Source organism: Cebus imitator, unplaced genomic scaffold (genome assembly GCF_001604975.1).
Source record: "Cebus imitator isolate Cc_AM_T3 unplaced genomic scaffold, Cebus_imitator-1.0 Scaffold40, whole genome shotgun sequence".
In the NCBI taxonomy this organism is placed as follows: Eukaryota; Metazoa; Chordata; class Mammalia; order Primates; family Cebidae; genus Cebus; species Cebus imitator.
Window position 1 is genome coordinate 1,745,994 of NW_016107355.1, and position 21,946 is coordinate 1,767,939.

Sequence of the window (21,946 nt, forward strand, 5' to 3'; positions counted from 1 at the left end):
ACCCAAACATCCACCCCCACCATTACCAAAATTCAAAGATGTTTATGTCCCTTATATAAAATTGTGTAGCATTGACATAAAACCTTCATGCATCCTCCCATATACTTAAAATCATCTCTAGATTATTTATAGTACCTAACACAATCTAAATGCTGTGTAAATCATTGCTATTCTATGTTATCTTTTTATTTTTTTTAATTGTTGTGTTATCTGTTTTCGTTTTTGTAGAGACCGAGTCTCACTATGTTGTCCAGGCTGGTCTTGAGTTCATGGTCTCAAGTTATCCTCCCACCTCGGCCTCGCAAAGCCCTGAGATTAAAGGTATGAGCCACTGCACCTGACTGGTATTGCTAGTTTTTATTGTTGGGTTTTTTTTTCCAAATATTTTTAATCTGTGGTTGGTTGAATTCATGGGTGCAGGACCCATGGGTATGGAAGGCTGATGGTATACAGCAAAAATAAATTTTCCTTCTATCCCTTCCTGCTCCAGTCAACCAGTTTTTTTTCTTCAGAAGCAATCACTGTTACCAGCTCCACATTGCTTACATGGTTTTCAGAGATATTTCAAACATTTTTAAATGCCTGGCTTTTGTAAAAGTGTATATTTAATCTCTTTGTGGGGATTCACCAAGGAAGAGGTGGTTCAAATGCTGGGTACATTATTTTACTCTGATGAGTGGTGAGTGATGAAATTAAAACAGGCACAGATGTCTGGGTTTTAGTCTTATCTCCTCAATAATTAGCCATTGTCCATCTTGGCCAGGTTATTTAATTTCTCTGATTTAAGTCACACAAAAACCAGTGACTGGATGGTTTTTGTCTATTCTGTAAGAGTAACGACCAATCGTGTTTGGGAAATATTTCTAACTCAGCTCACTAACAGTGTCTGACAAAACCTGGCTCTAATTTACCTTTTCTGCCTTGTTTTCATGACTAACCAGGCACTGGTTGAGTTGATCATCAATCTGGACAATGCATGAAGCCTGTGTTAACTTCATCTTTCTAATGTTGACTTTGCAGTGTGGTATTAACTTCTTGCTAGGCTTCTTCCAATGATATGTACCTGTTGCAATTCTATCCACACTTCAAGTTCTACTCATAATCGGCTGTCTTGATCCACTGATCTTGGGCCAAAACACTTTTTCATCTTAAGTAGTACTTTATATGTTATTCTATGACATTTAGTGTTCTACCTCATAACACAGTTATTTCTGTTGATGACTTCTGTCTTCTACGGTTCAAGTTTCTTAAGGTGGAAATCAAGCTGGTTTTGTATTTATTTACCCCGCATATCTCCTAGTACAGTTCTTTAAACCAAGTAATCATACCATGACTGCTGCTGAATCTATCTATATTTTGATTTTTTTAATTTGTGAATGACACAGACATAAAAAGCCTTTTACTCCTGAAAGGTATTTTTTCCCTAGACAGTATAAGTCTCAACATTGCAAAGAAAAAATCTTTCAAGTTCCTGGAATTTATCATTACGACGTTCCTCAGTTCCTTAGACTTTGCCAGACCTCTAACATGATAAACATAACCCTTAACCTTGAAATCTTATTAAAGCTCAAATGGCTTGAAAGTTGTTTCTCAAATATCCAATTATTTTACACAAAGTGCCTCACCTTTTCTAAGTACATTGCTTATTATTATATCATTTGGACGAGGTTATTGGCAAAATTATTTCATATTTTTTCCTGCTCAAATCTTTATTTTGGTTTGTGATTCTTTATATATGTTATTAATAATATACAATGTAATCATAGTGTATAAGAATAATATATAACACAAAGGTTATTTTTTTCTAAAATTTCCTGCTAGCTCAGTGATTTCCAGATTGCTTCACATGCATTTGGAATTTTGCACACTTGGCAAATAAATGTGATTTAGTGGAAGAAACACAGGGCTGACAGTCAAGAAAGTCTGTGGCAATCACTCAGCTTTAATGATTTTCTTCAGAGTAATTCCCTTGCTTGTCTGCTTTCATCTTACCATTGAACTTTTTTGATCCTTAACTTCCTTGTAAGAACTGTTATCACGAATTGCAGTCTTCTGAGAACTATACTGCATTGTATATACAATAACATTCTGATTGAAAAACTCTTTTCCACATATTACAGATGAGGACATAGTCTGAGAGGTAAGCCTATATTCCTAAGGTCGTCTAGCTGAGAAACATCAGAGCAAGCATCTAAACTCAGATCTCATTTCAAAATAGTTGTTTCTAACTGCTTATCAGATCTAAATCAGACCTGTCATTTTAGCACCAATATGTTCCACCATCTTGCCCCACCATGACCACTGACTCTATGCCTGGTTGTCTCCACTCATCTCACTCCTATCTTCAGTCTTCTTGCCTTCCCTATACCTATAGTGCTCTTCCCTGCTGCAGTGGTTTTATTCATAATGTTTTCTGTCTTCACCGTCTTTATCCACAACCGCATCACTAACCCCTTCATCTTCAAGACCCAGCACTCTCCACCGTTTCTTTAACTTTCTTCCATATCTACTACCTGTGTCATTTTGGTTATTTATTAAGTTATCCTCTTAGAGTTCAAAATGTCTCTATCATCTCCTAGTGCTTCTGCAAGTAATTTAATGGCATGTATTATATACCACAAATGCCTTTTTGCCTCCCCATCTATTATTTTGATGCTAGATATGAAATAAAAGTTTAATTCTTAACTAAATTGCTTCTGAAACTAATCTGAAAGTTATTGGAAAAATTAGAAACATGACGCAAGAATAAGTTATTATTATTTCCAAAATTCAGTCTCTATCCAATGAGATTTTTTGTAATTATTTTATAGTTTTTAATTATTTTCCCAAAGCATACAATTACAGTTTTATTTTATTTTATTTTTATTATTATTGTTTTTGAGATGGAGTCTCACTCTGTCGCCCAGGCTGGAGTGCAGTGATGTGATCTTGGCTCACTGCAACCTCTGCCTCCCAGATCAAGCAATTCTACTGTCTCAGCCTCTGAGACACTATAGGCACTGCTGGAACTATAGGCACGTGCCACCACTCCAGGCTAATTTTTTGTATTTTTAGTAGAGACAGGGTTTTGCCGTGTTAGCCAAGATGGTCTCAATCTCCTGACCTCGTGATCTGCCCGTCTCGGCCTCCCAAAGTGCTGGTGCCACAATTATAGTCTCTATTGTTAATTACAGCCCTATAATAAGAGGCTATGTGTCTATATGCTTTCAGAGTAAGTTTCTCTCAGTAATAATGACCCACATACCAATTAAATACCCATAATACACTAGACATTATTAAAAATGTCATAAAAATCTCATAAAACTCAATGACATGAGAATTATTTATCATTTTACAAACATATTCTACAATCTCTAGACAACTTATCAAAACCAAAACAACTACTTCTAATAGATACAGAAGTGAATCAAAGAGATTTAGTAATTTGCTGAAGTCTATCCAATAAATAAATTATTGGAAGCCAGTATTTTCTGATTTCAAAGCCTCTGATCAGTTCTAGATACCAGAGTTCCTTATTCTTAATATTCTGTAATTTTTTAAACTATATTATACAGTATGAGGCAATCAAGAAGTACTTTTTCCCAATGTAGCATCGAGGACATTAGTACTTCAGGTTAATACATTTGCTTCTTTTCCTGTATTTTCTATACTATTTATTAGACTTTCGATGTTTTAAACTGGGAAAAACTGAGCTATGTCAGAGATAATGTAATATAGAAACTTTAAAAGAAAACCATTTTATCTTTCATTCAAATACTAGTGACCTTCAAAAGTTATTTTATTTCTAAAAATAATAATTCCCTAGTACTGTAGAAAAAGCTTTATATTTTCTTAGATTCTAATGTCAAAAATTCCTGAAATAGTAGATAATCATGTTGTTACTTCATTCTATACAATCATATTTATGAACTTATCTATTTTTGTATTTTGTTGAAAAAGCCCAAAGGATTGGCTAAACACATAGATGGAGGCAGTATTAAATGAATAAAAGTTTAAAAAATAAGTTGTACTCTCAGTAAAATGTTCCAGAGCCAACAAACTACAAATAGGTAGGATTATTTTTGGGAAACTTCAGAAGTAATTCATCCTGGATCATGCTTGTGAGCCAATTCATTGATTAAATTATAAATCAGGAAGATACAGATCCTAAAAACTAAGGTAGATGAAATATAATCTTGGGAACTCTAATCTGTTTATGAGATAGTATTGTATTGACTTATCAACTGATAAGAAATATCAAAAAGGCAGTGTAAAGAGAGGAAATTGGTCTGTGGTGATGGAGAGGTGTTCTAATTCTAAACTATTGGTCTCATTTGCATAGATACCTCTCTAATGTAAAGAAAATCAATTTATGAGAGTATTAAAGCTTGACAGATGCTCCTTTGGAACATCTCACTTTGTGGCTTATAACATTTAGTTCAATAAGCAACATTTTTCTAAAAGCTTTCCAGAATCATCAGGGAAGGGTTAGCCTCTTCAGATAATTAGCTCCGATGATTATGCTAAGATAGATAATATTAATTAACTTCTCCATTCAAAATAAATAAATTGGAATGCAGGTAAACCATGCTGTGGTCAGCATACCTATTCAGTAATGTGATTAAAACTTAGAGTGAGCAAGTACTTAAGTAATTACTTAGGACCACTGTGGGTCAGGTCGGGACCTCATGGTATCATTTCTTGGAAAACAGTAGGGGATAAATTAATTTTTTGGAAAAATGATAGCATGAGAACCAGGGCTGACCCACAGCAGTCCTATCTGAAGCAGGCCCTACTTTCATTTTTACACCGGTGCTTAGATCCACATTAAAGAACTGAGTAACAAAGAATGGGTTTTGAGTGTTTGCCATGTATGATATGGAAAATGGTCTGACTCTAAAGGAAAATTCATGTGCATCTTTATATCCTGTCCATTTATGAGCAGAACATGAAGCAAAGTTGATGTAAGTTGGATATGTGTCCCCACCAAATCTCATGTTGAAATATAATCTCCAGTGTGGGGGTGGGGCCTGGTGAGAGGTGTTTGGCTCATGGAGGTGAATCACTCATGAACGGCTTAGTGTCATTTTTCACAGTGTGTGGGTTCTCCAGAGATCTGATTTTTCAATGTGCGTAGCATCCCTCTCTTGCTTCTCTGTCTCTTGCTTCTGTTCTATGTGCTGTGCCTTCTCCCACTTTTGTCTTTTGCCATTAGTAAAAGCTCCATGAGGCCTCCCCAGAAGCTGAGCAGATGCTGGTGCCATGCTTCTTGTACAGCCTGCAGAACCATGAGTCAATTAAACCTCTTCTCTTTGCAAATTGCCCAGTCTTGTATATTTCTTATAGCAATGCAAAAAACAGACTGACAAAAGAGTCCTAAAAGTGTGCAATTTGTAAGCATTAAAGACACCATCAATGTCATCAGGAATGTGTGGGAATCAGGTAGCAAGAGTAAGGAAGGATGGTGTGTAGCTTTGTTTTTGAAAGAAAACAGATGTAAGAGTGGAGAGCTCACGTGCACTAATATTTTACCTTTCCTTTGTTAAGTGTTTGTCTCCTTTTTAAAAAAATATGTACTAGAGAGAATCTTCCTAGAGTGATCTCTATGCACAATGAAGGCTGAGAGACACTGATGTAACCACACTCAGGAAGAAAAGGCACTACTAAATGAAGACACTTCTAAGTCTCTCTGTAAGCAATGAAAAGTCAGTATCCAGAGACAGATGGGAATTGGAGGTGGAGCCCAGGCCAGATTTTTGAAAGGTGCTTCCTCAGCCACACAGCTCTCTTGCTAGCAATCATGACTGAGTGGGAAGAAGTCTTGCTTCAGCCTCTGAAGACCATGGTGCAGTGTGAGATTACCTGGCACTTCATGTACACTCTAATTTTTAAAGCCTTCATGTTAAAGTTTGTTTGAAAATATATGTGGGATGTTTGCAAGTGATGCTTACTAAAGAGAAAAATTAAGTTCATGTTTTCAGATTCTTTGAAGGACTGTGAGTCAAAGCAAGTTATATTCCACTCACTGAGCAGCATAATCCAGACCCTTTATCCCAAGGCATCTCTGCTATTATAATTTCCAAATTTCTTTTTAAGTGTAGGCTTTATGCTATTCAAAAACACATTAAGAAAAAATAATAATGAATTATCAAGGTACACTTCTACAACATGTTTAATAGTAGGGGATAAACTTGAAGACCATTATAACCTCAATTTCTATATTGGTTGGAATTATATGATCATAACGTTTTTGACATTAAACACAGGTTTGACATATGTAAGCAATTTTAAATGAAACTCCACTGTGCTACAGATGGTAATGGAACAATAAAGTTTGCAAATCTTTGATATACAGAAATATTGCACATTTGAAAAACGTCTTTCAGGCCTACATTTTCTCGTGATTGAGAGGCTAATCTTAATGAGGAGCTGAACAACACAGTCTGCTCTCTTCCCTCCTTACCCTGCAGTCATCTAGGTTGATCTTAATAGGATTAGTTCTTTATAAATTTTATTTATATAATCTGTATTACTTGTTAAATGTTTAGATTGTAGAAATTTAATATTTTGGGAAACTGAAGATCCTGGGTGAAAGTGGAAAAGAAAAGTAATATATAAGCTACAATCTCATTAGGAACCAAACATGTTCAGAGGGGCTCCAGTCATTCAGGGACCAGATTCTGATTCTCTGCTTCTGAGTTACTGTGACATGAAATCAGAAAGTGTATATAGATGACACTTGAGAGGTGATATTGTCTAAGACAAGCAAGGGGGACAACAATGAGAGAAAGGCAGCATAAATGAGATTGATTTGAGACGTATGTGTATTTATTGAAAAAGTTCTACAATACGGAGACAAAACTTTGGTCACTGAGAAAAGTCATATTACAGTCTCCCCAGGGGCAAAAGAGGGATTAAGTTCACTCTTGAAGGAAAAATGGCCAGCTGTACTGCTTCAGGTTAAAATAAATCATCATAGACAGAAGATAAGGCAAGTTCAAGGCCGAAACAATGGATAGAAATTAGTGATGTAGACATTTTCAGATATAGAATACAGATTTGAGATAGCCTGGTATAGAATACAGGAATACAGAATAACTTTGTGTGAAATATTTAAAGAAATAAAGGATACAATCACAGGGATGGGCATACACCTTTAGAAAATTTAAGCAAAATGTATAGAAGTCACAAAAGCAACCCTCTAGCTAATTAATGAGAGGCTATAGAATGGAAAAGTTTCTATTGCCACTAAAGAGGAAGTTTAAAACTATTTAAACAATAGCATTGTTTAAAATTATACAATGGTGTTTTTTAAATTTTTAAATTTACTTTTCTTTAATAATTTTTTTTCATTAAAAAACTAGAGATGGGGTTTTACTATATTGCCCAGGCTGTTCTCAAGCTTCTGAGCTCAAACTATTCTGTCTCTCAAAGTGCTGGAATAACAGGTGTGAGCCACCACGCCTGGCCTGCAATGATGAAACTTACTATTTTGAGGGGTAAACTAGCATGAAAAATGTGGTTCTCAGCCAAAAATAGGCAAAGCAGGAGTCTGCTTGTTAGTTATAATCATTGTTAATGTGGCCAATTGATTTTGCCCATCAAATATAAACCATTTGGGCAGGGCATGGTGGCACATGCAAGTAATTGCAGCACTTTGGGAGGCCGAAGTGGGCAGATCACTTGAGGTCAGGAGTTCGAGACCAGTCTGGCCAATATGGTGAAACCCAGTCTCTACTAAAAATACAAAAATTAGCCAGGTGTGGTGGTGGGAGCCTGTAATCCCAGTTACTCAGGAGACTGAGGTAGGAAAATTGCTTAAGCCGGGGAGCAGAGATTGCAGTTAGCTGAGATCGTGGCACTGTACTCCAGCCTGGGTGACAGAGTGAGACTCCATCTCAAAACAAAATAAATAAATAAAAATAAACCATTTGATTAGGAATTCTCCTCTTCAAAGAACTTTTGAGAGATTGTTTATAAATGTCTTGAGCTTACCCTTTGTTTATATTTCAGTTTCCTATCTTCTGTTTCTTACTTATCCTGACAATTGATTTTACAGCCTAGTGAAATGAACTATTCAAATATAACATCTATTTCATCTACATCTTGTTGAGAAGGAGAAAATTTATACAATATACTCAATTTCATTTGGTTCTTAGTTTGAAAATGCCTAAAAATTTACATTTATTCTAGAGCATGATAGAGTCAAACCTTGTAATATTGACCTTGCAATTCACCTAAACTAAAGGAAAATACTAGAATAGAGTTGAGTTTCAGCTAAGACAAATCCAGAATCAGATTTCTTTTCTCCATTCAAAACAAATGAGGTCTTTCTTATTTGTTTTCAAAAGAAGTTATGAAAGTAAGACAACAGCACAATTGTGGCAGCTGTCACAGCTTCTTACAATGACCATTTGTGCTTGAAAATCAGGTGGACATTTGCTATCATTAGAAGTATCAATCTGCTAATCACAAAATAGGTTACTATTTCAAATAAAAACTTAATTTTAAGAAATGTGTTCCTTGACTATCAGCATCAAATTAAATAATGTAAACAAGAAATAAATGAGTTTAAACCATTTAAAAACATATTCCTCTTATAAAATGTTTAGTTTTCCCTTCGAATAACCTCATCACAATAAAGATGTGGCCTGTCAGAAAAGATCTTGACTAGTCAGGTTAATAGTCCTACTTAATAATGCAGTCTTTTCTAAAAACAATTATTTGAAGCCTGTAAAGGACATTAATCCTGTGTCTTCATTTCATAGATGAAGAAAGTGGAAACCAGAGAGATTAAGTAAGTTGCTTAAGATTTCATAGTTTTTTAATGATAATATCAGAATTTCATATGAATTGACTCCACAGCACATAATGCACTAAACTACTGGTTTGCATATCAATAAATTTATTGCAACAGAAGGTGAGAACTGTAATTTTTCCAGTGATCCTACTACTCAAATCCAATACCTAATTGTCAGCATTAAGGTACCTTATAAATTAAGGAAGATATCAGAAAGTTGAGCAAGGGAGTATGAATAATGTTACTTGATTAAGCCTAGAGAGCCGCCTTTGCTCCTCTCTGAGAACATTTTTCTAAAAATGACTTTAACACTCTTATCTGTCAAATAAGTAAAGAGTGTCTGTCATCTGCATCCTTCTGGATAAATACTGACAAATACTTATTCAATTGTTTTCATTTTTACTATTCCTTGTTTGTCTCCAAAACTCCTGTGACTATACCATCTCATGTTTTCAAAATGTCGGAGTTCCCAAGATTGCATCTTTTTGCACATTAGCTATATTTTTGGTAGATGATTATCATCACCTTAACATTATAAGTAAAAATTTCTCCAAATCATAATTTAAGATGGATTTTACCTACTTCTTGCCCCTGGGCTTGATTCATGCACACTTTAGTTTCACATAATTACCCCTTCTTGTTTCAGAATTTATATTTTCTATTAGTACTAGAGTTCTTTATTAATGGATTTATGTGTGATTTATTACTTGACAGATATTTGTCATGACCCAGTTAAATGTGGGTTATTACATCAGATCTTTTTGGAAGCATAAAAATGAATATGGTGCTATGGTTCCTACCTAGCTCAAAGAACATTATATTTTAAAGTATATTTGTGGTTAAATAAATAAATTACTGAACTTTGAATTTTTAAAATTAATTTCTTCTAAACAAAGAGTAATGCATAAAATAGTTTATGGGCAGTTAGCTAAGGTGGATCATGCATAAAAATAACTTAGAATTTATAAATTCTAATAAGTAGTATATATAAGGTACAAACTAAGTAACACAAAGAAACAAATATATCAATTCCTTTATTGGAGACATGAATTGTAATGTCAGGATGGGTAATCATTTTCTTAGAGAAATTGTGTGTTTTAAGAGCTGTTGGGTTCATGTATGTTTATTGCAGCATATTTGCAATAGCAAAGACGTGGAATCAACCTAAATGTCCATCAGTGGTAGACTAGATAAAGAAAATGTGCTACATATACTCCGTGGAACACTATGCAGCCATAAAAGAATGAGATTATGTCCTTTTCAGGAACATGGATGAAGCTGGAGGCCTTTATCCTTAGCAAAGTAATGCAGGATCAGAAAGCCAAACACCCACATGTTCTTACCTATAAGCGGGAGCCAAATGATGAGAACACACAAACACAGAGCAGAAAAAAACACATACTGGGGCTTAGCAGAGGGTCAGAGGAGGGAGAGGATCGGAAAAGTAACTAATGGGTACTAGGCTTAATACCTGGGTGATGAAATAATCCGTACAAAAAATCCCAATGACACAAGTTTACTTGTATAACAAGCCTGCACATGTACCTTTGAGTATAAAACAATAGTTAAATAATAAAAGAGCTGTTGAGTTACATATTTTAATATAAATTCGAGAGGGAACTCTCTTGAAAACACTGAAGATTATGTTATAAAACCAAGGTTAAAAGTAGGAGTTGATGATAAAGATTTAGATTATTGTTGTAGAAACATAAATAGATATGATATTGGATAGGGTTTCCATGGTAGATATAGAAGAACCAAGAATTTTAACTTACAGTTCTAACATTTTGCAAGGTGTAATTATCTTAGTTTTAACGGCAATTTTTTTTCCATCATTAAGCAATTAGGCTATTCTATTCTCTTCTTGATTTAAGAGAGATTTTATATAAAGCTAGGGATTTATGGGTCCAGTTGTGGCATAGCAATACGAAGTTGTTTTCTTGCCATGATAGAATATGAAATTGTCTATAAAACATAACATCCAAGGAAAATTGACAAAGTAATTGTTCTGAGCATTTCAGTCTCTGAGATGGTGTAGTGGGGAACTAAAAGCATAAACTTCAAAGCCTGTGTCCAAATCCTCGCTCCACCACTTATTTTTTATAGGGCTTTGGGCAAGTTACTTAACTCTGCCTGAGCCTTTGTTTTTCATCTGAAAAATGCGAATAAAAAATATCAAGCTTCAACTTGGTATGAAGATTAAAGTAAATTTATATCGTGTGTAAGTAGCAAGTGCTATGACACCTACTTTTCACATTACGTCTAATATTGTTATTATTACCTGGTGGCAAAGTTATTCTTTTGGGATTGTTGGTATATAAAAATGGTGTTATTTGAGCTTTGACAGGTATGGCAATCAAATATTGATTGGTTGCCACAATTTAATGGATCCACCTTAGTAACAAAATAGATAATTAAAATAATGAGAATAGAACCCTAAATTTCAAGAAAATCTATGGATACAGTTTACTAAAGCATTTATCATTAAATTTCTAAAGTCCTTACATTTAGACATAAGTTAGATTAGGCTGACGTGGTGGCTCACGCCTATAATCCCAGCACTTCAGGAGGCTGATGCAGGTGGATCACGAGGTCAGGAGTTCAAGATTAGCCTGGCCAACAAGGTGAAAACCCATCTCTACTAAAGATTCAAAAATTAGCCAGGTGTGGTGGAGCACACCTGTAATCCCAGCTACTCAGGAAGCTGAGGCAGGAGAATCCCTTGAACCCAGGAGTAGTAGGAGGTTGTGGTGAGCCGAGATCACGTACCATTGCATTTCAGCAACCTGGGTGACAGGACGAGACTCCATCTGAAAAAAAAATTGTTATTAAAAAATGTATTTTATGCTTATATCTTTTGGTTGGCATAGATTCGTTTATGATTTTTAAAAATTATCCTTGATGTTATCCCTTGAGAAGTTCAAGTCATTTGTGAAGATGCATCATTTTCTTTTTTGGATCTCACAACTCAAGCTCCTAATACAGTAATTACATTTCTTCTCAATTCATAATTTTAACTTATGTAAGATATGCCCTTGTGTGCACACACATGTGTACATTTAACTGTACACCAGGTTCAAGGTTAATATTAGTTAGGGTAGGCTAAGCTGCAATAAAAATAGATCTCCAAAATTTAGTGCTTTAAAGAACAAGAAAATTATTTCTTTCTCCTATAACAGTACAAGGTAGGTATCAAAGTCAGCAAAGTGGCTTTCCTTTATAAAATTATTCACTGACAAGGCTGGCAGCTTCTCTTCCATCTTTGGCAAGTTTCATCCAAGGTCACCCAGGGCATCGCCATCCTATTAGCTGGAAGAAGAAGAGAACATGCAGGTACATATGTAGGAGACTTTATGAGCCTTCAATGAATGTGGCTCATTAACCTCTGATCATATTTCATTGGGTAGAACCCAACTCACACAGCCAAATCCGACTGCAGTGAAATAATCTTGTTTGGTACCAAGAAAGAAGACAATGGGTTTTAATAAACCTCCAGCAGCCTCTGCCACATTTTCAATATGAAGACAAGCACGTTTAGTTGAAATGATCTCTGTATTCACTGGTTACATTTGGGAGATATGTAAAGGCATACAGTTCATTCTGTTTCAGTTTCATGGACATGTCATTTCCTGATAAAAAATGAGACAATATATCCCCAAACTTGATGTAAGATCATTGGTAAATGTTAACAAGAGTAAGGACAAAGAAACATCATGCCTATTAGTTTGAAAATTGACTGCTAAATGAAACCATCAACCCATGGCAATTTCATGTTCCCTTTAGATCATTTTAGTAATGGAAATGAATCAGCTTTTCATGGACAAAAATCTGTACTTCAAAAACGTGATTCATACCAGGAATAATTTTCTTTGGTTTTCATGTTCATTTTCAAAAAATAAATGTTTTCCTGATTTTAACCTTTTTACCACACTGTTGGTATTGTGTTTTTAGTGAATGATATGAAATTATATGCAGTAAATAACGGATCAAATTATTTCACTGTTTACACTCCTATTTAGTGAAAATTCCTATATAAAACATCCACTTTTTTTCCTGAATAAATCTAGGCCTGCAAACAGAATAAATCAATACATGAAAGGAAAATCTGAATTAAGGCTAGGATTTTCTATCCAATTCACTGGCCATGGGGTTTGAACCTTAAATGCTGTTGACAGTGGCCGTAGTTCTCTACTTTCAGGAGATGTTTCAAATAAAAGCTCTAATAGCTGCCCATTTGCTTTCTTGCTATTCTCTAAACTCTATCTGAGACTATGCTTTGTGCTGAATCAGGTTTGCATGGTAGTGCCCATTCAACCTAATAATCACTTGGTATTTATTGACATTGAAAAGCAATTATATATAATGTTCATTAGAGGAGGTTGCTTTATAGGATATAAACAAATACAAGAAAAAACAAGATTCCTCTTCCCCCAAATCTACTGTCTATTAAGGAGTCTAGACCATAAAGAGTTAATTAAAAATAAATTACTAAGTGAACAGAGAGAAGTTGCTCATCAGATGTTGAGGGAAGGAAAGGTTGCTGAGATCTGTGATAGAAAAGATTAGACCTTATAGTCTTTATGTTACCATTTCCAGTGGCATGTAGAATGCCATTTTTTAAATGTATACCCTGTTATTTGTTAAAGTATTCACCTTGATCATCCATCATGTTTAAGAATTTAGCTAAGACCTATACAACCACTAATAAGTCTTAGTTCTTGGCCTCTGGAAGCTTTCAATCCATTGGGAGAGACAAATAAAATACACATTTACAATAAAATGTTACTATTTGAAAATTGCAGAATGTAATTTGGAGGACTGAGGAAAAGGTTCATGGAGGAAGTAAGATTGCTGAGATCTAAAATGTATTTATGCCCCATTCCTATTGAAGTAGATCTAATTAGGATAAACTCCACTTTATATATTATTTTATTTAAAAGATGCTTGATTACACCAAGGCAAACAATTTGGAGTATTCGTAAAATTTTGGGAAAGATTTCCAAATGCATCAAACAGTCCTTTTCAGAATTTCTTCTAACCATGCCCAGTATATTTGCCAGCAAGAATATATGCTTCAGGCTACAATAGATAAAACCAAACAAACCAAACAAAACAGATGTATTTTACCAAGAAGCTTTACATGAGTGACAAGCACTAAGAAACGCTTTAGAAATCAACTATTAAATAACATTCTAGCTATTGACATTCTAGTGATAAGGTTCTAAAGATGCTCAGGAAGGCGTATGACCATCACTGCAATACAACTATGTAGTGATGTCACATTTGTTTTTTTTTTAAATAAGTAACAACAGGAAATCTATATTACCAGTCCTTTACCAACACATTTCAGCTAAATGAATAAATTACATGTACATAAGCCTTTTCTCTGTTGGTAAAATTTCTAAGACCCCAAAAACATTTTAGATATATAATCATTTATTTAATTTTCTAGTTTCCATAACTTGAACTCTGACTAATAACTGATTTTGAGGAGTATGTGTTTGTGTGTATGCATGTATGCATTCATGCATGCATATACATCCATACATGTATCAGGTGGAAAGCTGCAAGACGACTGGGCAGGTTTACACGATGATGTGGTTGAAATATATGCAGGATTCTATAAGCTGAAGTAAATAATTTGAATTTTAATCTGAGTATGATGGAACTGGAGAGTTTTGAACAGAGAGTGATATGACCCAATTTAGAGGCTTTTAAAAGGTCACCATGGCTGCTGTGCATATGCACTTTGGGGGGCAAAAGTGGAAGTGGGATAATCAGCTCAGTTACATTTACAGACTTCCTATTGAGACATGATGGAGATTCCACGGACTTAAGTATTAGCAATGGAGGCAGTAAAAAGTAGTTAAATCCATGTGTTCCCTGAAAGATAACCAGATATATTCGAGCAAATACAGGAATAGCAAAGTAAAGCAGCATCTCTTTCTGCCAGACACAGATTAAATTCATATTTTAAACAAGAAACAATAAAAAAATAACAATGATTCATTAGGAGTTAGAGAACATAAGCCATGTACACTTTGGTTCATGCCAACTAATCCTCACAGGGTTGACAAGAATTGCACACTACCTTCTGAACAGAAATATAGGTATAATGAAGCATTAATCAGACTGTACTTTGGCCCACTTCCTTCTTGCTGAAGTCACGTAGGACTAGATACTGATTCTCATGGTTCCAGTAAGTAGGATTTGCTGACAGTAGGACCACAAGACCATTTAAGAATTGATTTGCATTCACATTGCTCTCATAGACAGGATCTTTGACATTAGAATCATAAGATTTTGTTTATGGATTGCTGAAAGTGTTTTTGTGGATCCTGAATTCCAGCAGAATAGCTGATGCCAACCAGTTTAAAAACTCTTACAGAGGAACAGAATCAGCATGAAAATATAACTTCTTCATCTTCCTGTCCCATAACTTCACTCTGCATTCTTTGATCAATTAACAATCTCCACATTTTGATCCACTACAAAATCCTTAAAATCTCTAGCCCCAAACTCCCTGGGGAGATACACTTGATGTTTCCTCCTGTATTCGTCCGTTTTCACATAGCTGATAAAGATATACACGAGACTGGGAAGAAAAAGAGGTTTAATTGGATTTACGGTTCCACATGGCTGGGGAAGCATCAGAATCATGGTGGGAGGCAAAAGACACTTCCTAAATGGCATCTGCAAGAGAAAATGAGGAAGGTGCAAAAGCAGAATCCCCTGATGAAACCATTAGATCTCATGAGACTTATTCATTATCACAAGAGCAGTATGGGGGAAACTGTCCCCATGATTCAAATTATCTCCCACTGAGACCCTCCCACAACATTCTGGGAGATACAATTCAAGTTGAGATTTGGGTGGGGATCCAGCCAAACTACATCATTCCACCCCTGGCCCCTCCAAATTTCATGTTCTCACATTTCAAAAGCAATCATGCCTTCCCAACAGTCCCCCAGAATCTTAACTCATTTCAGCATTTACCCAAAAGTCCACAGTCCAAAGACTCACCTGAGACAAGGCAAGTCCCTTCCACCTATGAGCCTGTAAAATTGAAAGCAACCTAGTTAATTTCTACACACAATGGGGGTACAGGCATTGGGTAAATATAGCCATTCAAAATGGGAGAAATTGGCCAAAACAAACTGGTTACAAGGCTCATGCAAGTCCAAACTCCAGGAGGGCAGTCAACTTTTAAAGCTCCAACATGATCTTCTTTGACTCCAGGTCCCACATCCAGATCACGCTGATGCAAGAGATGGGTTCCTATAGTCTTGGGCAGCTCCGACCCTGTGCTATGCAGGGTACAGGCTCCCTCCAGGTTGCTTTCATGGGCTGGCATTGAATGTCTGTGGCTTTTCAAGGCAAATGGTGCAAGCTGTTAGTGGATCTACCATTCTGGGGTCTGAAGGACAGTGGCCCTGTTCTCACGGTTCCAATAGGCAGTGACCCAATAGGAATTCTGTATGGGAGCTCCAACCCCACATTTCCTTTCTCCACTGCCCTCATAGAGGTTCTCCATGAGTGCCCCGCCCCTGCAGGAAACTTCTGCCTGGGCATCCAGGAGTTTCCATACATCCTCTGAAATCTAGGCAGAGGTTCCCAAACTCCAATTCTTGACTTCTGTGCACTCACCGGCTCAACACCATGTGGAAACTGCCAAGACTTGGGACTTGCATCCTCTGAAGCTATGGCATGAGCTCTGAATTGGCCTTTTTCAGCCGTGACTGTAGTGGCTGGGACGCAATGCACTAAGTCCCTAAGCTGCACACGGAATAGGGACCCTGGGCCCGGCTCATGAAACCATTTTCTCCTGGACCTCCAGGTCTGTGATGGGTGGGGCTGCCTTGAAGACCTCTGACAGGCCCTGGAGACATTTTCCCCATTATCATAGGAATTATCATTCAGTTCCTCATTACTTATGCAAATTTCTGCAGCCAGCTTGAATTTCTCCTCAAAAAATGGGTTTTTCTTCTCTACTGCATTGTCGGGCTACAAATATTCTGAACTTTTATGCTGTTTCCCTTTTAAATTGGAATGCTTTCAACAGCACCCAAGTCACCTTTTGAATGCTTTGATGCTTAGAAATTTCTTCTGTGAGATACCCTAAATCATTTCTCTCAAGTTCAAAGTTCCACAGATCTCTAGGGCAGGGGCAAAATGCTGCCAGTCTGTTTGCTAAACGTAACAAAAGTCACCTTTGTTTCACTTCCTCATCTCCACTGAAACCATCTCAGCCCGGACTTTATTGTTCATATAACTAGCAACAGTTTTGTCAAAGCCATTCAACAAGTCTCTAGGAGGTTTCAAACTGTCCCACATGTTCTTGTCTTCTTCTGAGCCCTCCAAAGTGTTCCAACCTCTGCCTGTTACCCAGTTCCAAAGCTGCTTCCACATTTTCAGGTATCTTTTCAGCAATGCCTCACTCTACTGGTACCAATTTACTGTATTAGTCCATTTTCATGCTGCTATTAAAGACATACCTGATACTGGGAAGAAAAAGAGTTTTAATTGGACTTAAAGTTCCACATGGCTGGAAAGGCCTCAAAATCATGGCAGGAAGCGAAAGGCATTTCTTACATGGTGGCAGCAAGAGAAAATGAGAAAGAGGCAGAAGTGGAAACTCCTGATAAAACCATCAGATCTCATGAGACTTATGCACTACCACAAGAACAACACAGGGTAAACTACCTCCATGATTCAAATTATCTCCCACTGGTTCCCTCCCACAACACCTGGTAATTATGGGAGCATAATTCAAGATGAGATTTGGGTGGGGACACAGAACCAAACCATATCACCTCCCATCTCCTTGTTAGGTGGTCCTGTAATTGTACCTCTTTCTCTGCTGCAACTTGATGTCTTGGCATATTGCTGCATGCATCAGGACATGTATGTATTACCCTTACAACAATAAGCATGATTCTTAGAATGGCATTCCAGGCATTTAAATACAAAAATGATATACAATGATATACTGTGATCAAGACTATTAGTACTCAGCTAACCCAGTTTTTTCCTTCTTGAGCACATTAGTACTCAGCTAACCCAGTTTTTTCCTTCCTGAGCACATGAGTCAGGACATGTGACTAATGACTAATTCTGAATAGTAAAATGTGAGATAAATTAATGCAAGTTACTTTCAAGCTAAACATTTTAATGTACTGTCCACCTTTACCTTCCTTCTTTCTCAGCTGGAGAGACTTCAGAGGACAAGTGTTAAGATATCATTCTATTCACTACCTCCATGAGACCAATTTTAAAAATTGAAAGAAAAAATGTAAATACATTAGTCTTCACTAGATGGAAGTAGTCTGGATCCCTTAAAGTGTTTGCATAAAACTTTGTAAAATAAATGTTGCTTCCTTTAAGTTACTGAGATTCAAGACTTATTGGCTGAGTGTAGCACAGCTTAAAATTAATTATGTTGACTAACACAGATATTCAGGAAAAAATCAACACTGTATAAAATCACACCACATATTGACTTTCCAAGGTAAAAGTGTGCACTGGGATTATTTCATTTGTTTTACGCCTTCTATGAAACAAAACATCGATATACAGAAAGACATATATTTACAACAATGTTGAGTTAGGTATTATTAATCTCATTTTCTATACAGATAAGAAAACTGTGGTTTATAGTGGGTCTGAATGACTCATATTTATACATTTAGCAATGGCCAGAATCAAGTTTTGAGGCCAAGTCCACTATATTCACTTAAAGCCATAATGTTCTAGAAAAGAAATTATAGATTATATGTATCATTTATTACTTCCAAGGTTTTTAATAGAGTATGTGAGTATTTTATTTCTTTTGCATAACAGACTCTAAATTGATATGTTACAACATTCAGTAATCCTTTATCAAAGGGTTGAGATCACATTTTGAAGGAACATTTTGATTCCATAGCTTATTTTATCTGCCAATATTTTTCTAGGCTAAAGAATTTTTAGCATTCTTAATCCAGTAAGTTATTAAACACATTTTTTTGCTCACCGCATAATTTCTCATTTCATGCTATTCCTATATTTTGTGAATCTGTCACCCCAAATTGCATCTCTCTACTTCTTCCAGTATAACAATACACCGAGCTACAGAATTCTTCCTTCATATTTTTCAGCACTTCATATATACATGAAGTGTATAATGATACACTTCATGAAGCAGACTGAAGGGCTAAATATGGCCTTTAAAAAAACAATTTTACTGAGGTATTCACATAGAATAAACTGTACATATTTAAATTGTATAATTTGATGTTTTGACATATGTATATACCCATGAAACTATCAGCATAACGCAAAGAATAAATGTATTGATTAGACAAAATTTGTTTCCCTTTGCAATCCTCTCCTGCAGCTGTCCCCCAACTGCCAGTGAAAAACTGATTTATTTCCTATCACTATAAATTTGTTTAAATTTTATAGAATTTTATATAAATAGAATCCTAAAATATGCATATTTTTGACTGCTTTCTTTCACTGAGCTTATTTAATTTGATATTCATCCATGCTGTGTGTATCAAAAACTGATTCCTTTTATTGCTGAGTAATATTCTATTTTATGAATATATCACAATTTGTTTAGCCAGTTGATGAACAGTTGAGCTGTTTCTAGCTTTTGGCTAAACAGATGTTTAGCCATCTGTTGATGAACAGTTGAGCTGTTTCTAGCTTTTGGCTATTACGAATAAAAATGCTATAAATACACATGTACAAGTATTTATACAGTCATATTTCCTTTGCCTCTTAAGCGGGTACCTAGAATGGAATTGCTAGATTATATGGTAGGTGTATGTTTAACTTTTCAAGAAACCGCCTAATTGTTATTCAAAGTGTTTGTACCATTTTATATTCCTACCAGTAGTGTGTATGAGAGTTCCAGTTCCTCTAAATTCTCACCAACACTTGCTATGGTCAGTCATTTTAATTGTAGCCATTTTAATAAACATGCACCGATATCTCATTATTTAATTTTTATTTCCTTAATGGTAACAAATGTTAAATATTCTCTTAGGTGCTTATTTGTCATTTGTAGTATATCTTCTTTGGTGAAATGTCTGTCCAAATCTTCTGTCCACTTTTTAATTACATTCTTTATTTTCTTATTACTGAGTTTTCAGAATTCTTCATGTATTCTGGTTACAAGGCTTTTATCAGATGGGTGCTTTGCAAAAGATTATTTTTCAGTCTGGAGCTTATCTTTCCATTTTCTTAACAGTTTCTTTTGAAAAGCAGAAGTTTTAAAATGTGACAAAGCCTAATTTATTAATTTGCTCTTTGCACAATATACTTTTGGTATTGTAGCTAAGAAATATTTGTGAAACCTATGATTACAAAGATTTTCTTCTAAAACTTAAAACTTTTAGATTTTTAAATTTAAATCTATGATTCATTTTCAGTTATAAATATGTCATTTTAATGTTTAAAATTATCAACTGTCAAATGACACAATTATTTTGAAAAGCTTGATGCATATTGCAAGATAACTGTTTTAGGTTAGATTTACCAGAAAACAGAAAAAAAAAATGTATAGTAGGTTTATTGGGATGTGCTCTCAAAAGCAATACCTGAGTGTGAGTGATGACAGATGGTGGGGCAGATGAGAGAAAAATTAAGCTGCAATGTAGTCTCAATAAATACCTCATCAAATTCCGTAGACAATGGTGGTCCTTCAGCTTTGTCCTGAGTCAAGAAAAAGGAGTGGGGACTTTGTACTTCACATCACCCAGTAATGGAATGGGGGCTGACCTTGGAAAGGAGTGTAATGTAAGATGGGTAAGAATGATTTCAAAAGAAAGACTGAACTATGAGCCCTCAGCAATCAATGTCCCCTGTGGCTCAGGATTGAAAGCCTTGGACCTAAAGAGGGGACATCTTGAAGGAAAGTGGGAATGTATAACACAGAGTCCACTAAAATGTCAAATTATTTTGTCCTCAAATGAAAGTGAACAAAGTGAGCCAGACAGCTTGAGCAGGTTGCCTAGAGACACAAATCTTACTTGTTATAGAGATGTGAGTGGAGCTCATCTTTAAAGGTTTTGGTAAGAAGAAACTTATTTTAAGTTAAGAGAAGCTTTCAAATTAGTATAATGAAAATTCATCAAGTTAACTTTAAAATCACGTTTTTCACTCCTAAGAAAATGATTCATGCTTGACAGAATGAATTTATTTTATTTTTTAAATGAAAATCTGTGCTACTGATAATTATTAAGCTGTGTAATTGAAAAAATATGTATTCATCGCCTTTTGAGAGGATCTTTATTTAAGCCTATTTTATTAGCCAAAGTAGATGAGTATGATGAAGGTTACTGAGAGAGCCTCAGGCTGACAGTGATGATTTCTAAAAGAAAGAAATAACAGAGATAAACAAATTAACAAATTTAGAGAATGGCTAAGTTAGTGTAGTAAATTAGGGATAGACTGGAGAAACAAATTCTTATTAGTGAATATATCCAATGTTGATTGTTGAACTTTGGAGACTCAGTAATTTAATTTCTGAGAAAAGATTTCAGAATTGGAAACAGTTATATCTTTATTTGAATTGAGTAAACAGTGTTGAATTTATTATTATTTACTTTATTATAAGAAATAATTCTTATATCCTGGTTTTTAAAATGGTTTAAAATGTATGCTTCTCTAAGATAATTAATATATGTGCAGTCTCAAAAACTCAGGGATAAATTCTCAAAATTTAAGGTGAATAAAAATAACTTTTGATCTTTTAAAAAATATAAAGGCCTTAGTCCTCCTTCATCTCCCCTTCCATCTGCCATGATATGGATTGAGACCCAGGAAAGTATTATTTTAAAATAGTTATTTCTTAATGATTCTGAAGAAGGCAATTGTAAATAAAGAAATAGTGTCAAAAAATTTGTTCTCAGTTTTGCAAACTAATCATTAACTATAAATAACCATCAGCTGCTTAGAGTTGAGATTCAGAAAGCTTGAAGGTTAGGTAAAATAGCTTGAAACTTAAAGGTATGCTTTAAAATTAACTTAAATATCAACCACTAACACTTTCCAAATCCAGTTTTCTGGTTGCTGCAAAATAGAATTAACATTTTTTGAGTAGGAAATTTTCTCTTTGAAAATGTAATTTACACATATTTATTGATAATCACTGCTTACCCCCCTTACCCCCACCAAAAA